Here is a 27,851-nt window from a genome sequence, read left to right as displayed (position 1 = left end):
AGACTCCAGGCTCTGAGCTGTCAGCACAGAGCCCGACATGGGGCTCGAACCCACTAGCTGTGAGATCATGACCTGAGCCGAAGTCAGACATTTAACCAACTGAGCCAGCCAGGCACCCCTATACGGAGTAATATTTAGATCTGAGTATTAATGATAGCTGGGAAGACACCAATGCTATCTCTGCTCTCCATCCTCTATCCCCTCTCTTCCACCCACCAGATGATGCTAAAAATGCCATTATTAGAGTCCCTTCTATAACTTTAAGGTTTTAAATATCAACTCAAAGTATAAATAGACTTAGGATAAGTAACCCCTTATGTTAGCTAGCAGCCATGTATGGCAAAGTATCCCCCCAAATAATAGTGAGAGGGCAATCCTTAATAGAGGAGAGAGCAGACCCAATGGAGGTTGAGTGACTTGTTAGCACTACCCAGGGAGGAGTCTAATTGTCAGGAGAGATGGAAAGTAATACAGCCCTTAACAACCTTGCCTAAAATTGGCCAGAAGAAATTAGGACCGTTTTTACTTGTGAGCTGACAATGAGAATAGTGCATCAAAGTTGATAGCAAAGATGTTTTAATTACAAGGAAGAAAAACTACTTGAGGTACTTTTAGCACCATCTCTGTCATTTGTGTCTAGAAACCCCTCCACTGCTCACCTTCACTGGTGGGCTAGACCAGCTTAAGGTAGAAATGTTCAAAAAGGAGCTAAAATCAGTCATTAGGAAAGAGCTTAGCCTCCTCTTCCAAGTAAGAAGGCTTCTGACTGTTATAGTTATGCAAGTAATATATGAATATTCTCACTCTTTAAAAGTCAAGCATAGCAGAAGTAATCAAGGAAGAAAGACATGTGTCCTCTTTTCACCACCATACTCTACAGCTCCAGAACCTTCTCCCTGGAGATAGCCACCGTTAATGGTTTGGGACATAGCTTTCCAGACCTTTTTCTATGAATTTATATACATATATAAACATTTACACATACATAAGATTTTCCTCCCTTTGCAAATGGGATCATATTGTATATATTACTTGGCAACTTGATTTTTCACTTAATAATATGTACTAAAAATCTTTCCCATCCCTAAGACCACCAAAATAAAAACCCGCAGATAGCTTTAGACCTGTGTTCAGAGACTGCTGTGTCATGTTTAGCTACATGACCTTTTTGGTTCCCCAGATTCTTCATCTCTAAATAGGATTTTAGTGGGAACTCAGAAAAATTCTCTTCTTCTTCTCTTTCCTTTCTTGGTGAGAAATACTTTTAGTTTGAAATAAAACGTAATGTTTTATTTCACATTTGATGATATTTTCTCTTATTCAACTGAGTCTGAATAATTAAGTTTTACTGACCATCTCCCTGGTTTGTACGGGCGGTGACATGAACAGCCCAAGGAAAGCCAGAAAGCACTACCTTAAAAAAAGGGAGAGAGAGAGAGTATGACTGTTATTAATTATAAGCATTTGATAGCTTGGCCAGCGTGTGTTGAAAAGATTTGGTAAACGTACGTGGAGGAGGGGAAAAAAGTAAGCAATGAAAGCCAGATGGCTGAAAATGAAGGAAATTCCAGGCAATTTCTGCAGCTTTGTTCTAACATACTTTTTAAACTAAACTTTTATTTCTGTGCAACAGAGAACAGCTGAGTGGTGCAGAATAGATAAACAGTGAAGGGGGGAAAAAGCCCATAATTCCAGGAACAGCACTTGGTTTCTGCCCCTCGCCCCAACCCCAGTCTCTTTTCTCAGACCTAGGGTGGTTCCTCAAACCAGCAAGAACTATAAAAGAAGTTTGAGAATCCCTATTTGAGACGAGAGAGTTAAGAAAAACGTCTTAAAGGTCACAGAGTCTCCTCTTTAAAAGCAGACTTCACAATGCCTATTTTATTATTCACTAACAAAATCCATGCGTACTAGCAGCAAATGATTTCCAATTTCTAATTTTCTTTTATACTGGCTGAAAATGGCTAGAGCAGAAGGTGTTGCCTTTTTACACAACCACGTTTTAATTTATTTGATGGAGCTTTCAAAGCTTTGCAGGCACCTTCCCCTTTGACAACTTGTTTTAAGGGTTACTGTTTCAACATGCTCTCCAAATATTGGTTTATCTTCTGCTGTGTTCCCAGAGTTTCCATATGCTGCCTTTTGGCTCTGTCCGTACTAACTTTTAAGCACTTAAAGCAAAAGCACACCAAAGCTCACTGGCGTCCACAGAAATTGAGTCCAGATTTGGAGGCCATATTCAGGCGCCTTTGGAGAGTTAATGCTATTACTAGCGTCATCCTCCTTGGTAAATCCAGATGCATAATTACACCGTCTCCCTCTTTTCTTCCACTGATGGACAAGTTACAACAGAGGAACCTGCCAAGACCTGTTTCTTAACTATTGGCCCTGATTGGCCCAATGGCAGCCTCTGTTATTTCTCTCCCCAGGAATGTGTTGGCCCAGTGATCAGAATCATTGCCAGCAGCGTTTTGACATCAACAAGGATAAACGTCACGTATATGCTTGCCTCGGGGCTTAAATCTCCATTTCTCATAAAGGGAGCCCTTTCCATGGTTACACATCACCTATGATATCAACCTCCAACCTCTGTGAAATGAGCTTTGATGGTATTAGGAATTGTTTTGCATGCATAGAGTTAGTCGTTGCATGAGTCTGGGGTAAGAATCAAGGGACCGATTCTACCTTCCCATCATGGCACCTGAAAGCACAAACGACTCATTCTAAAAACATAGAAACATTAGCTTTAGGAAAACCTGCTCAATTAAGTCCTGGAAGACAAGCATTCCTTGTTTCTTAACATCTCTGTAATTGGACAGCCCCTTAGACCACATAGCTCTGCCTGGACTCTGAGAAAGTCCTTATATAGATCATCGATTGAAGTTAAGCTTCACCAAAAATATGGCAGAAAGTGTTTTATTTCTCAATTCATTAAAAAAATAAAAGTTTTCTAAGCATCTTCAGGTACAGCAGTCTGCTCGTATTTGGCCCTAAGAGATGACTAGAGGACAGAATCCTGTTCTAAAGGAGTGACTAGTTAGAAGAGGAGGAAGATTTCAAAACAGAAACTGCTGTGAACGAGATAAGCATGGGGTTCTGTGGCAGCATGAGGCTGAGGAAATTCTTCCTGGAGGAGGTGATGCCTGTGCTGCGTCCTAAGGCATAATCAGGAGCTGCCTAAGGCAAAGAAGAAAGCAGAGAGATGTTGCAGGCAAAAGGAAGGCATGAGCACGGAGGGAAGACAAGAATGGAAGCTGGTGTTAGAGGGTAAGCCGGGCCAGGTCCAGGATGCTCAATGGGCTAGGTTAAGTTGTTTGAACTTTGTGTCCTAGAGGCAGTGGAGAGCCATTGAACGACTTAAACAGGGAGAGCAGGATAGGTATATGTGCTTGGAGAAAAGTGACTCTAGCTGTTCACTCAACAGAACAGAAGTGTTAACAGTGGCTAGCTTGTATGGTCTTATAGGCATCTGTACTTTTTCTCCTGTAGAGTCACAAATAGTGTGCTCTGCATGATCTACACCATTACGTTTTCACTGAGAGTGATAATGACCTCTTGCCTGGGGTATGTTAGCATTTCCTGTGCTCCCACAGTCAAGCCAGGGTGGTGTGGACTCAGCTTGTGCACCTGCCAGGAGGATAGAGCTCAAAGCAAGAGAGTCATAAAGGAAGCAATGAGAGGTGCAGTTTGATAATTCCTGGGCCCTTCCCGCTCTAACACTGTTTGATCCTTCGGAGGTAATGATAATTAGCCACAGAACTGAAGCTTTTCAAGAACGAAAAAGTGAATTCTATTAGGAATATGCCTTGAGTCAAATTTAAGTCCTGAAGATATAGCATTTTGGTTAGTCGAAAAAAGGACCTGAGCTTTAACTATAACTTAAAGAGCGCTGAGAAGTCTATAGGGAACAAGATTTGGATTTCCATAAGAAAAACTTAGGCAAGAGCACTCAGGATGGTGGAACACTGTAAGGATGAACACTAAAAATATTTCAGTGGTGTTTGTCCATGTGTAAAAGAATAGAAAATATTCTGCATCCCCTGGCTTAGAATGTTCTGGTGTCCTTTAAGATAACAAGGATTTCTCTTCACTCAACCCCCATTGAACAATTTTGTTGAATGCCTATTTTGTGCCAGGCATTGGGCTGAGAATACAGTGATGAAAAACCCACTTTGTTCCCTGAAGCAGAGTCTGGGGAATGGTCCTGAGGAAGCCATTGGATATTTCTTATCACAGCTACTTTTAAGTGCCGCCCTTCTAAAGATAGTTATTCAACTAAAAAACCTCCTGCATTCTTCACCGCTCCAAAAGCTGATGTATCTGAACCAGTCATCAATCCTGTTGCATGTAAGACCATGAGGATGGAACTATCACCACCTGATAGCTCCCTGTTGGAGATATGGTGATGAAACATTAGAGTTTTATAGTTCACAAACCTTCCAGCTTACAAATCCATCAACAGGGGTAGAGTGGAGACTCCCAAAATAAATCTTTTTCACTTTTTTTTTTTTTGCCTTTTCCTATAAACCAGTGTTTCCAAAGTCTGAAGTAATCATTTAAGGGCAAGCAATAATTTGGCCAACACTTTGAAAGGAGACTTGTCACTCCCTCAGTGTACCCAATGGCTTCTTTGGAGATTTTGAATGAAGACCTCATGTGCAATTTGAGATGAAGAGATTTCCTGTGACCGTAGTGTTAGAAATCTATGTCACTATGTTCCTTAAGCTTGGAAAATAAAGACATAGGAAAAAGACTTAAAGAAAGAAAAAGAGATGTTTAAGCAACATAAAAATGAAGGACTGAAAAAGAGATTGCCCTGATTCGTGCCCAATAACCTGAGGGATACAGTTGAAAAACAGTTCATCATTCTGAAGATATTATTCCTGTCATGGCGCCCGCCCAAAATGAGGCATTTCTCAGGTTATCTGCCACAGTTACAGAAAGGTCTGTCACAGAACAGAGCCCAGCCAACTTTCTTTCCTGTGGTGAATCAGTGTTCTTCTTTCAAATTCGTCTTTACTGTTCTTTTTTTTTTTTTCATCATCATTTTGTCTAATTATTTTTACCAGGGCTTCAGGAAATTTCTGTGTTTGTGTTAGTGACACACTGAAGCTTAGAGTGATTGTCATTGGATTAACACGGCTCCCAGACCCACCACGACTCACTACTTTCACTACTCACTACTTTCTCATGGAGCTTTTTATTTCACTTGTGGAGTGACTATCCTTGAGGCCTGGACTGACATGGACACAGGCTGCATGCTAGCACAGCTGAAGGGGGTGCCTTCTCTGTGACTCACTGATATTGACTCCAGGTCCTGAGTGAGTGGATATAACTGCCTTTCTGGCTGGCCAGAGGGAGCCAGGTGATTCAAAGAGCCAAAAAGGGCTTTCTACCCTGGTTGCATAGACCTTGACACTTACTCCAGCCGTGGTTTGCTTTGATGGTATACGCGCCTCTGGGAGAGGTCATCTGAGCATAATTTTTTAAATATTGCTCCTAATAGGAATCTCAGTAACAAGGGAATGGGTGGCTTCAGGACAAGAACCAAAAGGAAACTTGGCGATGCCAAAGCTCAACATTCCCCAGCAGGAAGAGGAAGACTGCCGGCCATAAGGCAGAAATCGTAGGTTTTTGAGATTAGATAGATGTTGGCCTCCTTATTTCCTTCGTGGCCTTAGGCCAACTACTTTATTTCTCTATGACTGGCTTGTCCTTAACTGTAAGATGGAGATAATTGCCCAAACCACAGAGGGGGGTTGTATAGATGATCATGTATGCAAAATACTCAGACAATTCCTACCTCATGTAATAGATGCTCAAAAAATAGCGCTCTTCCAGCCCTCTTAGTTCCCTCTTCAGGAAACCATACAATGTAAGAAAACCATCCTATTTATTTTATAGTCATTACAGTTTATTTTTAAATTTTCTAAACCAGCTAATGTAGGAGCAAAGCAAAGGGGCGGGCACAGGTAGAGCCTAGCTTCAAGCCAGCTTTCTGTACAGTTCTTGCCAGGTTCCTTAGGTGTCTCTGGAACAGGAGGCAGGGGTGCTGGTTCTCATGGATTCCACCAAACCTACAAAAAGTAGCAGTTGTCGGGACATTGCATTTAACTTTAACACCTAATCCTATGAGGTGTGTTTTTTGTAAGAACAATAATGAGATGATGAAGTGGGAGCAGAGTCTAAATGTTGCTAAAAAGTTAATATCCTAGGAGATATGATTGAAAAAAGTAATGCTCATGGGCAAGGGAGGTGTGAGTCCTGGAAATGACCGACTGTGTCCTAACAGTCAAAAAAGCCTGTGAGGGGCGCCTGGGTGGTGCAGTCGGTTAAGCGTCCGACTTCAGCCAGGTCACGATCTCGCGGTCCATGAGTTCGAGCCCCACGTCAGGCTCTGGGCTGATGGCTCGGAGCCTGGAGCCTGTTTCTGATTCTGTGTCTCCCTCTCTCTCTGCCCCAACCCCGTTCATGCTCTGTCTCTCTCTGTCCCAAAAATAAATAAACGTTAAAAAAAAAAATTTTTTTAAAAAGCCTGTGATAAGTCAGGAAGAAATGTAAGTATTTATGTAAATATTGTTATTTACATATAAATAATGTTATTCCTAGCCAGTTGTCTCCTCAAATATTTGTGGGAGAGAGGAGGAAAGGGAAGAAGGAAGGAAAGAAAAAGAAAAAAGTCAGGGTGCCTGGGTTGCTCGGTTGGTTAAGCATCCAACTCTTGATTTCAGCTCAGGTCATGATCTCATGGTTCATGGGATGGAGCCCATGTAGGGCTCTGCACTGGCAGAACCTGCTCAGAATTCTCTCTCTCCCTCTGTCTCTGTCCCTCCCCCTCTTGTGTATGCTCGTGCTCTCTCTCTCGCTCTCTCTCTCTCTCTCTCTCTCCCAAGATACATAAATAAACTTAAAAAAAATAGAGTAAAGGAAAGAAGTAAAATCCAACCCAGAATGCAGATAAGGTACAGGGCATCTTGTCTCCACATCCTCGCTAGCCTTCACAGGCCATCTTTGAGCAATGTAGGGTTTCCCTAAAAGCTTCCATCTAGGAGAGCTCACAATATACCAGGCACTGTGTTCCTCACTTTACATACATTATTTTGTTTAATTCTCCCCATGATTTTATGAGGATTTATTGTTCCTAACTTAACTTTATACCTGAGGAAAATGGGTCTTTAGATGGATCACGTAACTAGCTGGCAGCAGGTGCAAATTTTGAACAAGATACGTTTAATTCCAAAGCCATTACTAAAGAGCTTGTGGTTCATCCCTTTAACCATTGCATCCTTTTAACCATGCCTCCCTCCATCCATTGATCTATCCCCTATCCTATTCTAGACATGGGAATTACCACAGTGAAAAGAACCAGCCCTCTAGTCCCATAGAAGTTTATAACCTAGCAAAGATCACAAACAAGTTAATAGGCTCTTCTTTCTTTATCTCCAGCAAATAACCTTCATCTCATACTTCAGTTGCCAAGGGTAAAATATAGTGCTTAAGGGACAGTGAAAAATTCATTTACAGCACACGCTTCTCAATACATATAGGAAATGAACCATGCTAAAAGAGAACCTTCTCATATAGGAAATGAACCATGCTAAAAGAGAAACTGAATAGACCTAAAGTGAATATCTTAAAATCCAGCACTTTCATTAGGTAAAGCACTCAGTTCCTTGAAAAAAAATTTTTTTTATAAAGAAATACTAAGTTCTCCAGAGAGATGTAGCCTGGGCTTATGAATCTGAAAGCCATTGGTGCAACTATCTTGGAACCTTGCATCTTTGCCACTATGAACAACCACTAGCTTAGTTTATGCCTAGTTGATGGCCTGTTCATGTTGTAAATTACCAACACCATTACTCTCTTACACACACACACACACACACACACACACACACACACACACACTTCTCTTTCCCCAGTTTCCCCAGTGCAACCATGGGTCCCTGACTCTCTGACTCCTCTTCTATGCCACTGCCTTCTCTGACTCTCCTTGTACCTCTTTTCTCTCTCCCCCAGAAACTTAATTCTAATTACCTTGCCCTCTGACTACCCAAATTCCCAGATGACCCTTCTTTACCACTTGTGCAGGGCCCCAATTCTTTCAGCCCTTTTTCTCCCACCACCCATCTACCATTTATTCTACTCAACTCAACTGAGAATTGGGAAAGCAAAATGACCTAAGCTAATTCTTACTGAAGTGTAAGTGACTGACCCCCTGTCCTTCATCCCAGCCTTAAAAACATGGGCTTGAGAGCATAAAATCTGGTATAACATCAGTTCATGTAACATACTTTTCACTGACCTTGGCAGATGATTTCAGAACTTCAGTTTCTTCATCTTTAACTCTTAGGTAATTGTTGTGAAGATATGTATATTAAGTGCTTAGCATAGTAATCAGCACGTATCAAGTATACTCAGTGAATAGTGACAGGTATTAGCTGTGGGTGTTTTGTGTTCTTTTTTTTAAATATCTCTGTAAAAAGTTGTGCCTGGATTGGAGGATGCGGGTGATATGTGCTCACTTTAGGGAACTGGGGCTCTCACTTTTTTTCCTGAAGGAAAGAGAGACAAGCTCTGTTACAGAGGAAAGTGACTGCCTAGTGTAAGCCAAGAATACCTGATTATACCTCATTCTATGAGCTTTAACCCCTGGGAAGTGAGTACTTTCTGCTGGTTAAGGAAAAATTGAACTCAGTTTAGCAAACATTTATTAAATCTTTGCTGTGTTGTAGGGTCTGAAGAAACAAACACATCTAGGATGTGAACCCTGAGACCAGGCACTAACATTTATTGGAGGCCGCTGCACAAACAGATCATTACAGTCCAGTCATAATGGCCATGGTAGAGATTAAATGGCTATTTTCTGGGAACAGTGATATGAGTTACATAATTCAGATCAGGGAAAGGGACCCAGAAAAGGTGGCCACTGAGCTGAGCCTCTTGTTCTTATAGATGTTGAAGTATTTTTTTCCTGAAATTCTATTTAAACATGCAATTGAGGGGTGCCTGGGTAGTTCAGTTGGTAAAGCATCTGACTCTCAATTTTAGCTCAGATCATGATCCCACCATTCGTGGGTTTGAGCCCCATGTGAAGAACCTGCTTGAGATTCTCTCTTTCTCTCTCTCTCTCTGCCCCTCACCTGCTCACACTCTCTAAATACATACATACGTACGTACATACATACATACATACATAATAAACTTTTTAAAAAATTTAACATATAATTGATATACTACTTATATATTCCCTCTAAGGTCCTACTTCAGGTATTTCAAAGGCCCTTGGGACAGTTTTGTGTTCTGCCTTCTGTCCCCTTTTAGTCTTCCAGATCAGTCTAAAAATGCTTGATTCTTCTGTATTATAAGAGTATCTCTGGTTACCCCCCATTAATTACCAGGGAGGTGATAGATTTATGTCCTATAACCACATAATATAGTAGCAATGATGCCAACTGTTTAAAATAAGCCAGATTAATTTACTATCAGCTTTATTGAATTTCTGTCCCTATGGGTAATTCTGGAACTTGAAACCTGATTATTTATCTATAAGTTCCATGTCTCTCCAAGGTACCATGCTGCCATCAGAGAGCTCTGATGGCTCAGGAGATTCGAAAGAAGACCTAGAACATAAGGCCTTGTATCTGTGTAAGGAAGGACCACTTGGCTCAAACAGTCCCTGCCATTTCCCTCAGCTATAAATTCAAGGTTAAGAACTCTTGGGTTAGACAGTTTTGCAAAGTTCTCTGAGTTCTGTGAAACTTGGTGTTGTGTAAGTACAAGATACTGAATTATTACTCTCTTTTTTCTTTTAAGCCCCTACTTCATCTCTTGCCACGTGAGATATTCCAGAGGGTTGGTTTTCAGGGCCCCACTGTCCAATCAGTCCTCCAAATATTTGCTTATTGCACCAGTGCCATCAGAAGATTTGCTTCACACACAGAAACAGCAGCATTACAGAGAAAGCTCAGTTTGGGAACTGACCCTGAAATTGTTTTGCAATTTCAGGAGTAAACAAACAGGAAATTTGTACTCTGGGCTTGGTTAAACGACACAGGCCAAACGTGGGTTTTTGCTTTATTAGAGTCAAAAGTGTATGTGGGAAGACTGTGTAGATCATTGCTGAATATGTGCAGGATGCCCTTTGAGAAGGTGAATTATAGTTCCTAATGGTAGAAACTGAAGCTTATTCATCACTGATGCATTTACCAGGGAAATTTCCTGGAATTAAAAAAAAAATCTCTGCGGGTGGTCTGTTGCCCACCCCACCATACTTTTCCTGCCTCAATTCCTTCCTTAGACTAGCAATCCAGCAAAATCAAAGACTGCAATGCCCAGAGCATGTACAATTTTAGGCTTTTTTAAGCCGTGGAAAATCACAGAAGGAAACTGTTATAAGCAAGGTATTTATTGATGTAAAATTCACCACAACTAGACAGATACCATTTATCAATGCTCTTTTTGGGAGGAAAATGATGCCAGAATTATAATGTGGGGGAGAGGCTGATAGCGGAACCAGATCTTCCTCACAAGATGCACCCCACTGTCAAGCTTGATTTTTGTGGCATTTTTTTTGCACTAATGGTAGGCCATTTATTTGCAACTGGGGAGATAGTACTGACAGTTGGGGGACCAGGAGAGCTTCCATTTCTCTCCTCTTCTTTCTAGGTTACCTGTAAGGCATTTCCATGGGCCTTCTGCAGGCACATCCCAGGCACACCTAGAAACCCCTTATGTGAAAATGGGCACTGTCATGTACTTTATCTTTAATTTAATGGAGGTTGACAATATAACTGACCCATGGTGGAGTGAAGTGAAACCACATGTGGGCTGGATTGACCCTCCCTTGATCTAGAAAAGCAAAGTGTTGTTTTCCAGCTCACCCTTGCATACTTAACTCCTCCAGGAGGGTAGTTCTGCAGAACAAGGGGTTGGCAAGAGGTAGACTACTTTTCACCACACATGGTCTTGCCGCAGCTGTGTGTCTGTGTAGGTCTAGAAAGTAGGCCCATGGATTGTATTCCTTTCTCTTGACAAATAGAAAGGTAGTGTGTTGAAATCTTATATATTTGGCTATGATATATGATATCTCACTGCATCTTTTCATACTCAAGTGTGTAAAGTTCCCTTTCCATTGTCTCTCTGAGCATAAGTAAACTTTAAATGTAAGCCCATCCCAACATTTGGGCCAGTGCCATAATTGTTTAATTGTCTGCCTCTTAATCACATTTAAAAGCCTTGAACTCTCCTGTATGGACAAACCAGTGTCTGAAATGGATGGGTTTTCTGAGCATCAAATGTATCCATTTGTTCACAAAGAGCTCTCTCTACCTGAAAAACTCAATTGAAAACATGAAGTGTAGGTAAGGCTTCCACTCCAATTCCCCATGCCCATGGCAGTTAACAATGATGGGTCAAAAGACTTCACCAGGAGTCCACAGTCCTCAAGTAGCATTGGGAATCCATGTTTGTTGTGGCCAACACTTTTTCCAGTCAGTTATTGGAAGGTGGGTTCTTTTACTTTTAGTGACTGAAGGATCACGTCACATGAGGAACTTGGTGGACATCAAATTCTCATCACTTCTCAGTCTGCTCTATTAGCACTATTATTAGTACCAAAAGATCATAGAGCTTTATTATTTACGCTCTAAAAAGCCACCAAGTGGCAGGGAGTTTGGCTGACAGACTTGTCTAGAATCTAAAAATCTGACAAATGAGTCTCCCTCAGTAAGTGGGGTTACAGAATCCCAGAATGTAACTTGGCCCAATTTCCTCATTGGATCTGTGAAGAAAGTGAGGTCAAATGTATTAAGTGACTTGTCTAAGTAGCCATGGCTAGCAGAGCTCAAATTAAAAGCCTGAAAAATAGTGTTTCCCAACTTAAAACTCAGTGTTTCTCATAAACAGGTGGACTCCAGAAATTGGTACTGAAATCAGAATTTAGATCGAGAGCCAGACTTCCTGAGTTCAAATCCTGGCTGTGCTACTTATCAACTGTGTGTCCTTGAGCAAGTCACCTTACCCCTCTCTATCCTCATTCCCTTATCTTTAAGTGCTAATAGATGATGAGATAATAGGTTCCTCAGGGGTTCTGTGCAGACTGATGAGTTGATATATGTAAGGAACTTATGTGAGTACCTGGTTATTGAAAAATAGATTCCATATAAGAATTTACCAGTGCTAAAGATACACTAAGAGATGGACAAATTATTCAGATGACAGAATAGAGGACCCAGGTAGACATAATATATTCTTAACTAGAATAAGAAAGAATTTTTTCCCCAAACAACTGAAAGGATTTTTTCTTTATATCTCATTAACACTATAGAAATGAATTGAGTATTTTTGTACAGCTAAGAAGATACTAGTTACCTCAGGTAAAAATCTTTTATCCTTTCCAAAGATAGATAGATGGATAGATAGATAGATAGATAGATAGATAGATAGGCAGGCAAGCAGGCAGGCAGACAGACAGACAGACAGACAGATATCAGTAAGAAAAGCATTCCTTTTTGAGAGTGAAGAGTAGAGGGTAAGGGGTCAGGTGAGATATGAAAGAGAAAGGAAGAAAATAGTTGCATTCATAAAGCATGAGGATTTTTCTAATAATTGAGTATGAATGATTAATAATCAAGAATTAGGAATTCAGTTGACTTCCATGTGGCATGAGGGTAAAAACCCTCTCAGTGGTTTCTTGAAAGTCATGGATTCCAGTGTTCCTATTCAGAATTTAGTTTCTGGGTTGCTCCACTATTTTTCTTTTCCTAACTGAAAAAAAAATGGATGAAAATCTCTGAGGATCAGAGGGCAGCTAGGAAGTTTTCTGTGGCCTGAGAAATGCTGGGCTGCATGAAGTTAAACCATTAATTATTCCACGCATGGGATAAAACAAGCAAAACTGAAGAGCAAAATAGTTCCTCTAATTTGGATATGGTAATAGCAATAATTCCAAGGAACCCACAAATAGGTCCAAAAAAGGAACCCCAAAGGCCCATTCTTCCTGTTGGCCTCTCTTGTGTATGAGAAATACTACTATAACAATAATGACAACAATAATAGTAATGGAAGCTGCTAGGTGGTATTTTGCTCCCACTCCCTGTGCAGACTACAGGTTAATAGGTAAGAATACAGCTAATAATTCTGGAGGCAGAACACTTAGAATTGAATCCTGGTGTGTGTGTGTGTGTGTGTGTGTGTGTGTGTGTGTGTGTGTGTGTGTAGGCATAATAACAGTACCTATGTCTTAGGTGGCCATGAGGATTAAATGAGTTAGAGCATGTGAAGTTCGTACAACAGTACCCAGTACATAACAAGAATCCTATAACTATTGGGAGCTATTTTTGTCATTTTTGCCCCATTTTACAGAGAAAGAAGTTGACATTCAAAATTGGTAACTTGCAAAAGGTTATAAAACACAGGTGGAAATACATTCCAACCCGAGCTGGAATCCAAGGTCAGGATCAGTCTGGTTGTTTGGCATTATGCTCATGTGCCTTCTCCTTGTTAAATATAACTCAGGGATTTAGGACAATTCATCAGTGCTATTCAGATCCAAGTGTGTTTAAAAATAGTGTTCCAGGGATGAAAGTGCTAGCAATAAATGAGCATCATGGATAATCAAAAACAAATGAGGGGTTTAATAAGCCAATATAAATCCTAAAGTGAGGATTTAAATTTATTCAGACTTTAGCCTGATAATAATCCCTTAACTCACCCTGAGATAACAAAACATCAAAGAGTGAAACATACATTCTATTTGAAGAGATCTTTGAACCTAACTTGAAAAATAATTTTAGGTCATTTTTGTGTGGTCTCATATGAAAACATTTGTGAAAGACCTCACTTTTACTCCTCAAATAAACAGCCTTCAGGGCTAGAGACTGCATGGGCTGCTGTTCTCCATGTCCTATGGATGGAACCCGTGTGTGTGTGTGTGTGTGTGTGTGTGTCCCTGCACTGACAGAATTCATCACATCCTGCATCCATAGCTAGGTGCTTCGTCTCCTGATTCCCCATACATCAAACTCTGGAGATGGGGAAAATGGCTCTATCTTTTGTTTTTCTCTGCCAAGCCAGGTTTGAATTGCATTTATGGTTTGGTTAAGCACCATGGAGGGCCTGCTTAAAGCACTGTCTGTGTCACCCTGTGCCATGGGCCTGTTGGAAGCCCCCCCCCCCCCAAAGCCTGGCACTCCTTAAGATGAATGGGAAGGGAACAGGCTGGGCATCCGGTCCTCACAGTGAAGCACATGCCATTCAGCAGTAGCCTAAGAGCTGTAAGTTTGAACTGTAGTGAACTTAAGTCACCTTTGTCACTGGGGCTTTGGCTGGCCACAGTGCCTCTGTTTCCCAGGCTCCGTTACCCACCCCTGTAATTATATCAAGGAAAACAGGAGTGAGAACCAGAGTTTTCCAAGGACTTCCTAGGCTTTCTACTCCTTCTTTCCAACCCCCAGCATGGAGGTCAATAAATATGAGTTCCCAAAATGCATTGTGCTTTCCCACACCTCGTTCTGCATAGAATACCTTCTCTTTACTTGTGCCTTTGCCTGACCACCTCTTACTCTTCAAGCCTCAGCACAGATATCACCACCTCCAGGAAGCCTTCCATGACTCTATGTCTTCCCTCTTGACTCTCAGTCTATATTTTTGTCCTTCCCTAACACCTCATGTTTGTCTGTCTCATTCCCGTGAGCCCCACTGAAATTCATGTGTCTGTCTCATTTACTGCTCTGTTCCTTCACATAGAACCTGAGCACAAAAAGTGCTTAACAAACACTAGTTGAATAAATAAATAAATGAATAGCACATATTACAATGTCTTGTAGTTGTCTCACAAAGCCCTTAAGATCAAGAACTTTTTTTAGGTCTGTGTCCCCATCATTTGGCATAATATTTAGTACACATTACATTGTCAACAAATGAATACGTGACTGTGGGCACACATACATATATGAATGGCCAAATATGTGGGTGGAAGAAAAAATCAAGTCTACAAAACTGACAAAACAAGTATGATGAAAGGAAAGAGGAGGAGACAGAATCTCACTGGAGATAACAGAATCGGGTCTGTGGATCCTGACATAAAGGACTAACCTTCCCAGGCATTTCACTTGCAGAGAAACCCCATGAATATAAACATCCACAAAGGTTTCTGTTTACAATATAAATAAATACATTAAAACTACTCAAGAGAACTGACCCATTAGTTTCCTGGACTACTGTAACAAAGTACCACAAGCTGGGTATCTTGGAAGAACAGAAATGTATTCTCTCACAGTTCTAGAGGCTAAGAAGTCTAAAATCAAGGTGTTGGCAGGGCCATTCTGTCTCTCTCCCTCTCTCTGAATCCTGCAGGGGAAGGATCCTTCCTTGCCTCTTTATAACTTTGAAGCGCTTAATCAGCAGCCTTTGGTGTTCATTGGGTGGTAGATGTATTCCCTGTCTTCACATGGTCATTTCCCCTGTCTGTCTCTGTGATCAGATTTCCCCATTGTATAAGGATAATAAGGACACCAGTCATAATTGAATTAGGACCCACCCTAATGACCTCATTTTAATTTGATTACCTCTGTAAATACTCCATGTCTAAATAAGGTCACATTCTGAGGTACTGGGAGTTAGAACTTCAACACATGTTTTCAGGAGGACATTATCGACCTGTATTAGGGAAAAAAATCTTAGGCTTGGGAAGTTTTAGTGAGGAATGCCACCTGCAAATCAATAGACAGAGATCTTTATGGCCTGATTTGATGGGTGCCAAACTAATCCCTTAACTCCAAAAAACTTGATAATGCTTTATATTCTACTTGGGATGATGACTAGAGAAAAACACAGAATTACATCAAATAAGATGCCCCACCTTCTTGGTGTTCTTATAACACTAATATAAGAACTAGTGTTCTTATAACACAATGCTAGTGTTGTTTATTGTAAACAAGGGCCAAATGACAGTAAATCAGCTAGGGTTGCAAAGAGGATCCAGTTGATATGGGTTGGAATGGGACAGAAACCTACCCCAAAGAAGAAGGGCTTGAATCAGACCTTGAAGTAGGAACATGGATAGCATTCCAGGCAGAAGTTGGAAGCAAATTCACAGATGTGAAAAGAGAAAATGGTGTATCAGGAAGCCAACGTGTGGTTAAGTTTGGAGGAAGCTCACTCTGTTTGAGGCAGGTAATCTGGAAAAGGAAGAGTTCGTCTAGTGGAAGATCTTCAGTGTGAGGATGCTAAGCAATTAAGATAAAAGTGAGAAAAAAAATAATAAAAACCAAAAGACAGTTAGAGGAAGAAAAAGAAAACCAACAAAATGACATTTGTGTTTATGATCTAAGTAAATCCTTCTCCGATCTGACCACGGGGAGAAAAGCCCTGCAACTATTTTTAGTAGAAAATTTCCACCTAGAATTCTAAACAAGCCAACTAAAATCTCAAACTCCCAAGGGCAGAAGTGATTTTGCGGATTACCGACCCTTCCAACCCATTTCTCAGGAAGCACCTATGTGAGTTATAATAGCCAGGAGAAATTCTATCTTACTGTAATGTGCTGCCACCCAGATGACAGGGTGAGCAGAAAACGGGAAGCAGAATTTAGATGTTTTATTTAAATCAAGCTGCCTGTTGGTAAACAGGCCCATGGGCATTTCTTGGACATGGAATGTCATAGAGAAGTGTTGGGGGTGTGGGAGGGAAGACACTCTGTACAATTGGGCCTAGTTTTGGTGTCATTTGCAGTTTGATATGCTCCGTGAAGGGGGTAGGTTTAAAGCAAATGGCATGCTAGTAATGAGATCGTAAATCTGTATGTTGCTGCAAGTGCCATTTTTTAAGCACTATTCATTAATTAAAAACAAAAAGCAAAGAAGCCTTGACAAGAGTTATTTGCAATGTTGATAATCTTTATTTTATTTATTTATTTTTTTAGACAATGATTTGGGAAGTAAGGCAAACTCTCCGGGCTAAAACTCTCCTGGTCAAACTCTCCTTGACCACACTGTTTGCCCGTGGAAATGAGTGCTTTGCCATCTCAGGTGTTTGGTAATCCTGATTATAAATATTTTTATGGAGCCGAACCCTCATGCCAAACCAGCTGACTTCCAAGAGAAGTGTGGTTGTACCTCCTGTTTGCTGATCTGTGAAAGCTACCCTCTTACAGAGAGCCCTGCTCCTCATGGTACTATTTATCATATATGCTTTGGGTTAATTTTTGGCCTTCAAACATATTTTTCCTCTCTATTGTCTAACACCTCCACTGATCTTTTCATTTATCTTTTCCTAGACCACTTGAAGGAGTTTTCTAAAATACAGAGGTTGTACGTGAAGGTAGCACATCAATCTGCTATGGCATGTAACTGCTTTTCTAATTCTATCTAGCTTGCCCTTCACCCCTTCACAATCCCCTCCTCTGCCCTTAGAGACTTAGCAGGGTAGAAGGAGTGAGCTGAGTTCCCTTCTAAGCTTTGGGGAAATCACTTGTTTCTTTAAGTCTCAGCTTGTTTATCTATGAAATGGATATGGGAATGCCTGCCTTGGGTACTTCCGAGATAGGAGGATCAGGGAAGATAACATAGACCAACGGGCTTTGTGAATTGCAATCAGCCATATAAACATTAAATGGTCATGAGCTCCATTGTAGCCTGTCTTCTGAAACTCTGCAGTACTCATGGTTTAGCCAAATCGTTTAGCAATTAGCTCATTGCTATAACCTAATGTTGCTATGTCTCCTGGGCATCCATCGGTTCTCTCCACCTTTGCCAAAAGCATGCCGAAGGTCATGAGCATGTTTCCCACTTCTGTATCTGTCCTAGTGCTGAGCAATGAATGCTTGAATGAGAAGTTAATGTGGGCAGGTCATAGACATCCTTTCCCTCAGTCTCCATAATGTATGGCTACTTTATCTCACTCCTGATTGACTCCAGGAAGAATTATCACTCTACTCATTTAATTTCTATCCTTACAATAATCATCCTTACATTTAACAAATATTTACTGAGCACCCAGTTCATGTAAGCTAATATTTATAGAGCCCTTAAGCGATGCCTCTGTGCCAAGCTCTTTTCATAGATGTTCTCATTTAAACCTCATAACAACCCTTCGAAGTGGCTATCACTATTATTGTCTTTTTAAATATGAGTACATTATTAAGTAACTTACCCAAGGCTGGGCATTTAGAGAGTGGCAGAGTAAAGTTCCTTCATAGATAATCCACTTCCAGAGCCCAAGATCTATGTTATGCCACACTGCCACCCTGAGCATCTACAACATGCAAGGCACTGCGGTGGGTGCTGGAGATACTAAGATGAATAGCTCATGGCCATTGTACCTTTGCGGAATGCAGAGTCTAGTGAGAGAGATGGACGTGTAGACACATACCTACAGTGTAATGAAGGGGAGTTTGAGGGAAGAAAAAAATGCCATTAGGAGGAAAGAGATGGTAACGTGCTGCAGAGGGAAAGGTCTAGCTCTGCCTCATGGGACAGATACCAGAAAAGTTTTCAGAGGCGGGTGATGTTTAGAATCCAACCTGAGAGTCAGAAGAGTTTGCCAGCCAGAGAAGATGGGTATTCAGCAAGGGTGAGTGTAGGGGTGACCTGGGATTAAACCAGAAACATATATTCAAACTCCTCTGTGAAGCACACTATAGGCCAGCCAAGGAATTGAACCCTTTCTTGTAGATAACAGGGAGCCAATGGTATTTTTCTATAAGTTTTATTTTGAAATCATTTTATTTTTTTAAAGTTACAAAGTTAGCACACAGAGCTCTCTTATACCAATTTCCTCATTTCTGTAGTCATTAACATTTTGGGGGCTTTTGAGAATAATTTCAGGGAATACACCATTGCATTTTAATCCTTCAGTGTTACTACCTACGTACAAGGATGCTGTCATAAATAACCACAGTATAACTTTCAAAACCAAGAAATGACACTAATTCAGTGTCACCATCTCTGTTCAGCTTTTGCCAGCTATCCCAACAATGTCCTTTTTAGGTACAAGATCTAATCCAGGGTTACCTGTTATACACTGGGTTGTCATTTCTTTCTAGACTCCTTAAATCTGGGGCGGCCTTTTCTTGTCTTTCATATTCTAGATAGTTTTGAAGACTATAGGGCATTTTACTTTGTAAAATGTCACTCTCTTTGAGTTTGCTTGATGTCTCTTCATGATTCGTGAATTTTTAACAGAAGTATGCTATATTTTTTTTAGTGCATTGTATCAGGATACAATGAATGATGTTGTGTTGCATTCATTGCTGATGATGTTAACTCATTACTTGGTTAAGATGATGTCAGCCAGGTTTTCCACTGTAAGATTAATAAGTACATTGCATTTATTATTAGTAGCAAGTATTTTTATGGGAAGATAATCTAAAGCTAAGTAAATTCCTCATCAACTTTTACCTACCAGCATTAGTATTCATTGATGGCTCTTGCCTGTATCAGTTATTATTATGGTTGACAAATGGTGACTTTCTAAATTCTATCTTCTAGATTATTAATCTTATTTTATTATTAATAATCTAGATTTTTAATAGGCATTCTGCAAGATAGAGCTTCCTCATTTATTTATTTGTAAATTTCTATTTTACTCAAAGGATTAAAACCCATTACTATCAAATCATCCCAGACATGGCCAGTGGGAGCCCCTTCAAACTGGCTTCTGTATCCTTTTGACATTTACTCCATCATTCTTTGAGCACTTCCCAGTTTTCTTTTTTTTTTATTTTTATTTTTAATTTTTTTTTTCAACGTTTATTTATTTTTGGGACAGAGAGAGACAGAGCATGAACGGGGGAGGGGCAGAGAGAGAGGGAGACACAGAATCGGAAACAGGCTCCAGGCTCTGAGCCACCAGCCCAGAGCCCGACGCGGGGCTCGAACTCACGGACTGCGAGATCGTGACCTGGCTGAAGTCGGACGCTTAACCGACTGCGCTACCCAGGCGCCCCACTTCCCAGTTTTCTGACACAAGATGTTCCAGGCTCATTTTTTATTTTCACTGCCCCTGCCCCACAGCCATTTCTACAGGAACAGATTCCTTAGTAGAGAATGCTGTTTAGAATCCAAAATCTGGGCACTTGACGTACTTGATTTTACTGAAATGTCATTGCCTCTAGGCCTCTCAGTAGAGAGGTCTAGGAAATATTGTATACATTATGCGTATTTATATACATTCATTTATATCTATTGATATGACTCTATCTAGGTACCTGTCCATCTGTTAAAAACCATGAGTTCACACTGTTTTCAATAGCAATCCAATTCCATAAGGTTTATTCTAGTCTTCCCACTTTCCATATCTGTAACTCCTTTCTCTGACAGTAAGAAATCTGGATCCCATTCACCTTCATGTATTTATGTATTTGTTAAATCTTCCCTGTATGTCTGATCTCCAGATATCCTGGCCCAATACTGAGCCCTGTCACATGCCAGTGGACTACCCCTCACCAAGCCTCAGGCTAAAATTGAGCCCCTACAAAGGAGAAGAAAGAAAGAAGTTGGGGGTCAGGGAGGGAGCCAGTTAAAAAGTTCAGGTCCAGCCACATAATGCCCCCTCACCCCCACTGGGTCCACTGGACCAAAGCTGAGCCCTAGATATACTGGGCTGAAAGCTCAGCTCAGACTCCAATGGAAGTTTTTAAGCAGAGGAAGTAAAGTCACATTTTAGAAGCACTGGGCTGTGAATAAATTGGAAACTGGGAGATATAGGGATAAATTGGGAGCCATCAGTAATAGTTCGAAAACCTTGAGGGAACAAAGGATCCTAGACAGTGTTCCAGTTGGAAAAAGAGGTTTCTTTGCCCTACCTTAGGCTTTCTAGAGCTGGACATGTTCCATGTGTCTGATTTATTATTGCTTGATTGCTTTCCACCTCCTGACCTCAGAGACATTCTAAACGAAAAAGATATCTTTGGGAGGCTTTTAAAATATCATATGATAGAAATGTTTTTTGTGTTTTTTTTTAACTTTTAACATTTATTTATTTTTGAAAGAGAGAGAGAGAGCACAAGCAGGGAAGGGGCAAAGAGAAAGGGAGACACAGAATCTGAAGCAGGCTCCAGGCTCTGAGCTGTCAGCACAGAGCCTTATGTGGGGCTCGAACTCACAAACTGTGAGGCCATGATCTGAGCTGAAGTTGGACGCTTAACCGACTGAGCCACCCAGGGGCCCCATCATATGATAGAAATGTTAAACAGAAATGTCAAGTTGGAGGATTAAACACAAGTTTAAAGACAGCTTCTAACAAATAATTGGAATTTCCAATGGTGTTGTACGTCTCAATAACTGCATCTTTAAATTTTGAATAAAGAAATAAGCCCTACTTTGCTGCAAAAAATCAGGGTAAGAGAAGATTCTTAGGACACATATTGGGGTGTAGAGAGTCTACCTTTAGAAATTATGTGTGTTCATACCAGCAACCAACAATGAGTTGCTGGAGGCAATGGCCATTACCTTTTCTGAAATAGTATAGGAGAAAAATGTTGGCAACTCACATAATGGGCTCTTGTCCAAAAGAAGGCAAAAATTCCTCCTTTTATATAGCTAATACAAACACAAGCTACTAAGAAATGCCAACCACCATGGGTCTTTGCCCACATTATCTCTGATGGCCACCTTTACAAAAAAACAAACATATCCTTGGGGGGACCACACTCAGCCTTTGCCCATTTGCTGCCAAGTACCACTGCTGCTCTACTGAAATAACAACTCCAAGTGTATTCATAACCTTGGGTGGCATCAGTGTGTTGTTTTCTGTTTTTTAAGAATAGATACGTCATTTTGTCAGTTGTCATTTCTGAACTTGTAAGCACCAGGAGTCCTGGAATTTGTATTTTGGATCCAGTTTGAATTGCTGTATTCATCATTCTCACCCTAAGAGGCAGTACAATATAGTATTTAGGCATGCACGAGCCAGGCTCTCTGGGTTTGAATCCTGATTTTCTTATTTACTAGCTGTGTTACTTTGGATATGTTACCTGACCTTTTAAAACCTCTGTTATGTCACCCTGTAAAATGGGGTAACTTACAGTACTTTATTCATAGGGTTGATGTGAATAATAAGTGACTTTGTATATGTATCACACATCTTGGGTAAGCTTTGCCCCAAGTCCTGCCAGGACCTCCGTGATAGAGACTGGGATGATACAAAGTTGAAGCTTATAGATCCATAGTGTTGGCCTCTGTGATAGGAGCAGCCCCATTCTCAGAACTCATGTCTAAGTCATGGTAAACTTGGATGTGATGCATGTGGAATTTATCTGGCATTAGACATTCTAAGTCATGACTAATTAATCATTTAAGTTCTCTAGACCTCAGCTCCTTGGTGCTAAAATGCATAAAATAATACTACCTACCTCACAGGGCTGTGGAGAAGATTATAGGAGAGAGTGCATTGAAAACAACTAGCCACAGTACCTGACTCATTGCAAGTTCTGCATAAATGTTAGAATTACTATTGCTATTGGCCATAATGTGTGAAGTCAGACAGATTGCTGTCACATCATGGCTTATGGCCATGGCTAAGGGTCTCTGCCTAGGCCAAGGCAAGAGGCTAGCCAGATCCAGGCAGGGTGACAGGATCAGAATGCAGTAGGCCAGATGTTGGGCAGAACTCCAGTACATGAGGGAAACAAAGTGAGATTGGGAAACCAAGGCTAAACTTTAAAATCCAATTATAAACACAGGCCAACCCAAGTATATCTGATGTGGGGCAGAGGGCAAAAAGACTAATCCCAGCCCTGAGGGGTGGAAGGTAGCTTTCTGTCTCCTGACTACTCTTGGTCAGGAGTCAGTTACTCAGGAGCTGGACAAGGTCCAGTCTGAAGCTACAGAGCATCAGCTGTGATCTGTCAGCTCCCAAGCTTCCTCTTTAAGCAGGTTTTGACAAAAAGCGCAGGAATATGGAGAAGGCGGCCAGAGAGAGAAAAAGAAGCAATATGGAAAGAGAATGCTAGAGGAACCAGAGTTCTCAATAACATTTTGGTGAAGCGCCTAACCATGAAGCTAAACACCTGAAGCCTAGAAGCTGAAGGGGAAACCATAGTGATCATGTGTATCCTTATAGAGTCAGGATCCTTTAGCCGAAACCAGTGGGGCAGATGTGTTTTAGAATTCAGGTTTTTTTTGTACTTTAGAAATATGTTAGGGTTACTATAACATAAATTATGTATTATTACCCCTAGTAAATTCTGGGGGGAAATGCCATAATCCAACAGGCTAACACTGCTGCAGTAAAGTATATAAATATTTACACTAAGTGGGATGCAACCTATAAAGGCATTATGTCAGTTCCGATCCAGTGCTGTCACCAAACAATTTGCACCACACTGAAGAAAATTTTGTGTTCAAGGCTTTGGGGACTTTGCAATGGCTGCTGACAGTTGTTCAGTGGACAGAGCTGAAATGGTTAACCAGCCGAGTGACTAAACCAAGCACACACAGTTCACTGGGACTCTACTCAGTTTGTGTCACTTCCCATTTATTGAACATCTTTGTTCTAGGCATCACGCTAGATACAGTGATTACAGTGACATACTCATGTCCTGGGGCTGCCATAACACAGTACCACAAACAGGGTGACATAAAACAATAGAAATGTATTCTCTCACAGTTCTGGAGGCAGGGATGAAGGTGTTAACTCGACCATGTTCCTTCCAAAACCTGGGAGGTGAATCTTTCCTTGCCTCTTCTAGCTTCTGGTGTCTGCTGCCAATCTTTGACATCCCTTGGCTTGTAGAAGCATCACTGCAGTTTCTGTCTCTATCATTACATGACATTCTCCTTGAATGTCTCTCTCCTTTCTTATGAGGACACCATTCATACTGGAATAAGAGCCCACCCTACTCTAGTATGATTTTATCTTAAGTGATTATATCTGTAATCACCCTACTTCTAAATAACATCATGTTCTGAGTTACTGGGGGTTAGGACTCCAACACACAATTCAATCTAAAGTGCTAAACCAAAACAGACATTGCCCCATGCTCTCATCAAGGTAACAGTGGAGCAGGGTAGTCAGATTATAGGTGCATTGAGCACAGCAAAGAAAACATTCAACAGAATAATAAGGAGAAAAAAATTACAAACCATATATATGATAAAGAGCTAATCTCCATAATATAGGAGGAACTCCTACAACTCAATAGCAAAAAAAAAAAAAAAAAGAAAACAAAGCAAGCTAATAACCCAATTTAAAATGGGCTAAAGACTTGAAAGACATCTCTCCAAAAAAAAGACATATCAATGGCCAACAGTGTATGAAAAATGCTCAACATCACTAATCATCAGAAAATGCAAATTGAAACCACAATGAGATATCACCTCATACCTGTCTGGATGGCTATCATCAATAAAACAAAGGACCACAGTGTTGACAAGGATGTGGAGAAATTGGAACCCTTGTGTATTGTTGAGTAGGAATGCAAAATGGTATAGCCACTATGGATGACAGTATAGTGGTTCCTGAAAAAAATTAAAAATAGAACTACCACATAATCCAGCAACCCCATTTCTGGGTATTTATCTAAAAGAACTGAAGTCAGGATCTCAACGAGATATTAGCACCCCTGTGTTCACTGAAGCACTATTCACAATAGGCAACACGTGGAAATAATCTAAATGTTCTTCAGCAGATGAATGGATAAAGAAAATGTGGTTTATACATACAAAAAAATACTATTCAGCCTTTAAAAAGAAGGAAAGTCTTCAATGTGTGACAATATGGATGAACGTCAAGAACGTAATGCTAAGTGAAATAAGCCAGTTACATGAGTACAATACTGCATGATTCCACTTGCATGTGATATCTAAAACAGTCAATTCATAGAATCAAAGAATGGATGGTGGCTCCCAGAGGCTGGATGAGGGGAGAAAGGAGTTACTCACCAATAGGCATAAAGTTAAGCAAGAGGAGTAAGTTCTAGAGATCTGCTGTACAACATTGTGTCTATAGTCAACAATATTGTATTGTACACTTAAAATTTTGTTAAGAGGATATTATGTTCTTACCACCATAAATTTTTGTGAGTGTTGATAATTTCCAGAGGGGGAGGTAGCAATGAGACTATATAGTAGGCGAATTTTACCCAGTTGATGGATCCATCCCTGAGGAAGTAACGTTGTCAGCGAAGACAGAGATGAGTAAATGTCAACCAGGCAATGTGAGGGGAAAAGCATAATGCCCTATCCTCTGAGCGGCTGTCTCCTCGCATCGCTGGGCTTGTGGGGAAGCCAGGTCCCAGAATCTCAGGAAGGCCTGTAAGTGCCTCACAGGCTGCAAGACACAGCCAGTCCCACCCCGAGGGTGACTCCCCAAGGCTGCAGCACCCCCTCAGAAACAGCCAAAGGCACAGAAGGCTGGAAGGCAAGCAGCCGGCCAGACCCAAGGCTCACAATTGTAGCCCCTACACAGACAAATAGGGAGAGAATCTCTGTTTTCCCTTCCCCTCCCCTTTGGCCTAAGTTGATCCAAATACTTTCAACCCAGAATCAGCAAAGTGCTTAATACACAATAGTTTCTGCTGACCTCCTCCCTTGAAAACATAATATACTTTTATCATGGGTAGGCAGATAGATCTGTTTTGTGATTTGATGAACAGTGTTGAAGTGGTCTCATGGCTGCCAAAAGGCCTCTGCTTCAAGGTCCCAGTGACCCAATTTCTTCCAGAGGTGAAGGCATAAGTGGGGGCATTAGAAGGGCAGAGTCCATACTAGGACAGGTTTTAACCTTGGACAACATTCACTGTGTAGGCAGCTCCTTTGTGAAACACACACATTGTGGTCATCAGCATTGAACGCAGTTGTTGGATTTTGTTTTATAGCCACAACATATTAGAACTTTACTGAAAAGTGGGGGGAACACCCTTTTTTTGATGTTTATTTATTTTTGAGAGAGAGAGAAAGAGGCATAGGATCTAAAGCACGCTGTGCTCTGACAGCAGAGAGCCCAATGTGGGACTTGAACCCACAAACTTTGAGATCGTGACCTGAGCCGAAGTCAGATGCTTAACCAATGGAGCCACCCAGGTGCCCTGGAAGACATCCTTTTTTGAACCTTAAGAAACATAGAGAAAAGTGCAAAATCCTACATGCGTGCCTTTGTGATTTTTCTCGGAGTGGATCCAGACATAGCACCCAGATCAAGATAACATCCCAGAATCCCTCCCCCCAATCTCCTCTTCTAGTTATCGCCCACCAAGGGGAACTACATCCTGATTTTCACATCATAGATTCGTTTTATGTTTTGAACTTCATATAAATGAGAGCATAGTATGTACTTTGCTTTTGTGCCTTTCTTTACTCAATTTTATGTTTGTGAGATTCATGCACGTTGCTTCTTTTTGAAGTTTATTCTCACTGTTCTGTGTTATTGTATAAATATATCATCATTTTTTATCCACTCAGCTATTGATGGACATTTGAATTATTCCCCATTAGAGCTATTATGAATAGTGCCACTTTGAATATTCTTATATATGTCTTTTGATGAACATACACATGTTCAGAGGAGAGAGTATGTACTTATATTAGTTGTCTATTGTTGCCTAATACATTTCCCTAAATCCTGGTAGCTCACAACAAAAATAAGTGTTTATTATCTCTCACCATTTAATGAGTGAGGAATCTGGGAGAAGCTTGGAAAGGCAGTTCAAGTTCTCTTATGAAGTTGCAATCGTCTGGAGGCTAGACCCAGTCCACCGGATATGCTGGCAAGGTAGCTCACTCATGTGATTGGCAAGTTGGTGCCAACTCTTGGTGAGCAGCTTCAGTTCCTTTGCATGTGGACTTTCCTGAGGAATGTCTGACTGTCCTCATGACGTGACAGCTGACTTACGCCAGAGTGAGCAAAGAGAGAGAGAGCCAAATGGAAAATATATCCTTTTCATGAGTTAGCCTTGGAGGTCACATAGCATCACTTCTGCTTAATCTTATTCCTTGCAAGTGAGCCAGGAAGTTCAACCCAAACTCAAGGCTTCATCTTTAGAAGGGAGAGGCAGCAAAGAATGTGTGGATATATTTTAAAACACAACATTTTAAAGCTAGGAATTAAGCCAAACTAGAAATCTAAAAATAAGTTTATAGAAATTCACACAAGGATCTAAAAGAAATACATATTCAATCCAGCCTCTCTTCCATTCATTTAAAACTTTGTGAATGTTTATAGAACAGTTTTCAAAGTATTCCCTGGAAACAGCGTGGTACAATAGAATGGACTAAGACTTTGGAGCCAGACACACCCAAGTTTGAATCCTGGATTCACTACTTACTAATTATGGGTTTGGGGCAAATCAACATCTTGAATTTTCAGATTTCCTCAAATATAAAGTGGGAGAAGTCAGTAGAGCCTCTCTCATGTTGTTTTGGAGATAATTAAATGAGATAATGGGTAAAAAGTGCCCACTATGCTGCTAAGTCCCTTCTATTTGTTCATTTATCAGGAAATTGTGAACCATGTACATTAACTATCTAGAAGGAGCCAAAATGAACACTGTGAGTGATACAAAACGGACTCACAGAGCTTGCCTTCAATAGGTGTATACTCCAATAGGGCCCTTAACATTAAGGCAGAATAACTGTAATATAATTAGGAAAATGATCAGTGTCTGGAGCAGGTAGGGGCACAATCCTTTAAACGTGGGTCAAATTTGGATACAGAGAAATGGAAGACATCTTAAAGGATGGACCAGGAAAGGACAAAAAGTATTCCAAATTCAGAGTAACAGCTTGAGTAAAGACAGAACTAGAGAACCAGAGGGCATGAGCTGAGAATAATGAAGTTGTTTGCTACGTACATGACTTAAACACAGGATAGATGAGAGGAGGTAGTGGAAATAGGAGCTGGTAAGGTAGTTA

At 40.8% G+C, this 27,851-nt stretch overlaps 1 protein-coding gene across 3 annotated transcripts in view; it reads left to right on the top strand.

Moving 5' to 3' along the window:
- Positions 1-27,851, top strand: part of ADAMTSL1 (ADAMTS like 1) — an 888,150-nt gene that overhangs the window by 715,718 nt on the left and 144,581 nt on the right. The window lies entirely within an intron of this gene.

This window comes from Prionailurus viverrinus, chromosome D4 (genome assembly GCF_022837055.1).
Source record: "Prionailurus viverrinus isolate Anna chromosome D4, UM_Priviv_1.0, whole genome shotgun sequence".
NCBI lineage: Eukaryota > Metazoa > Chordata > Mammalia > Carnivora > Felidae > Prionailurus > Prionailurus viverrinus.
The sequence above is the reverse complement of the archived record's forward strand: the minus strand, read 5'-3'. Positions and strand labels throughout refer to the sequence as shown.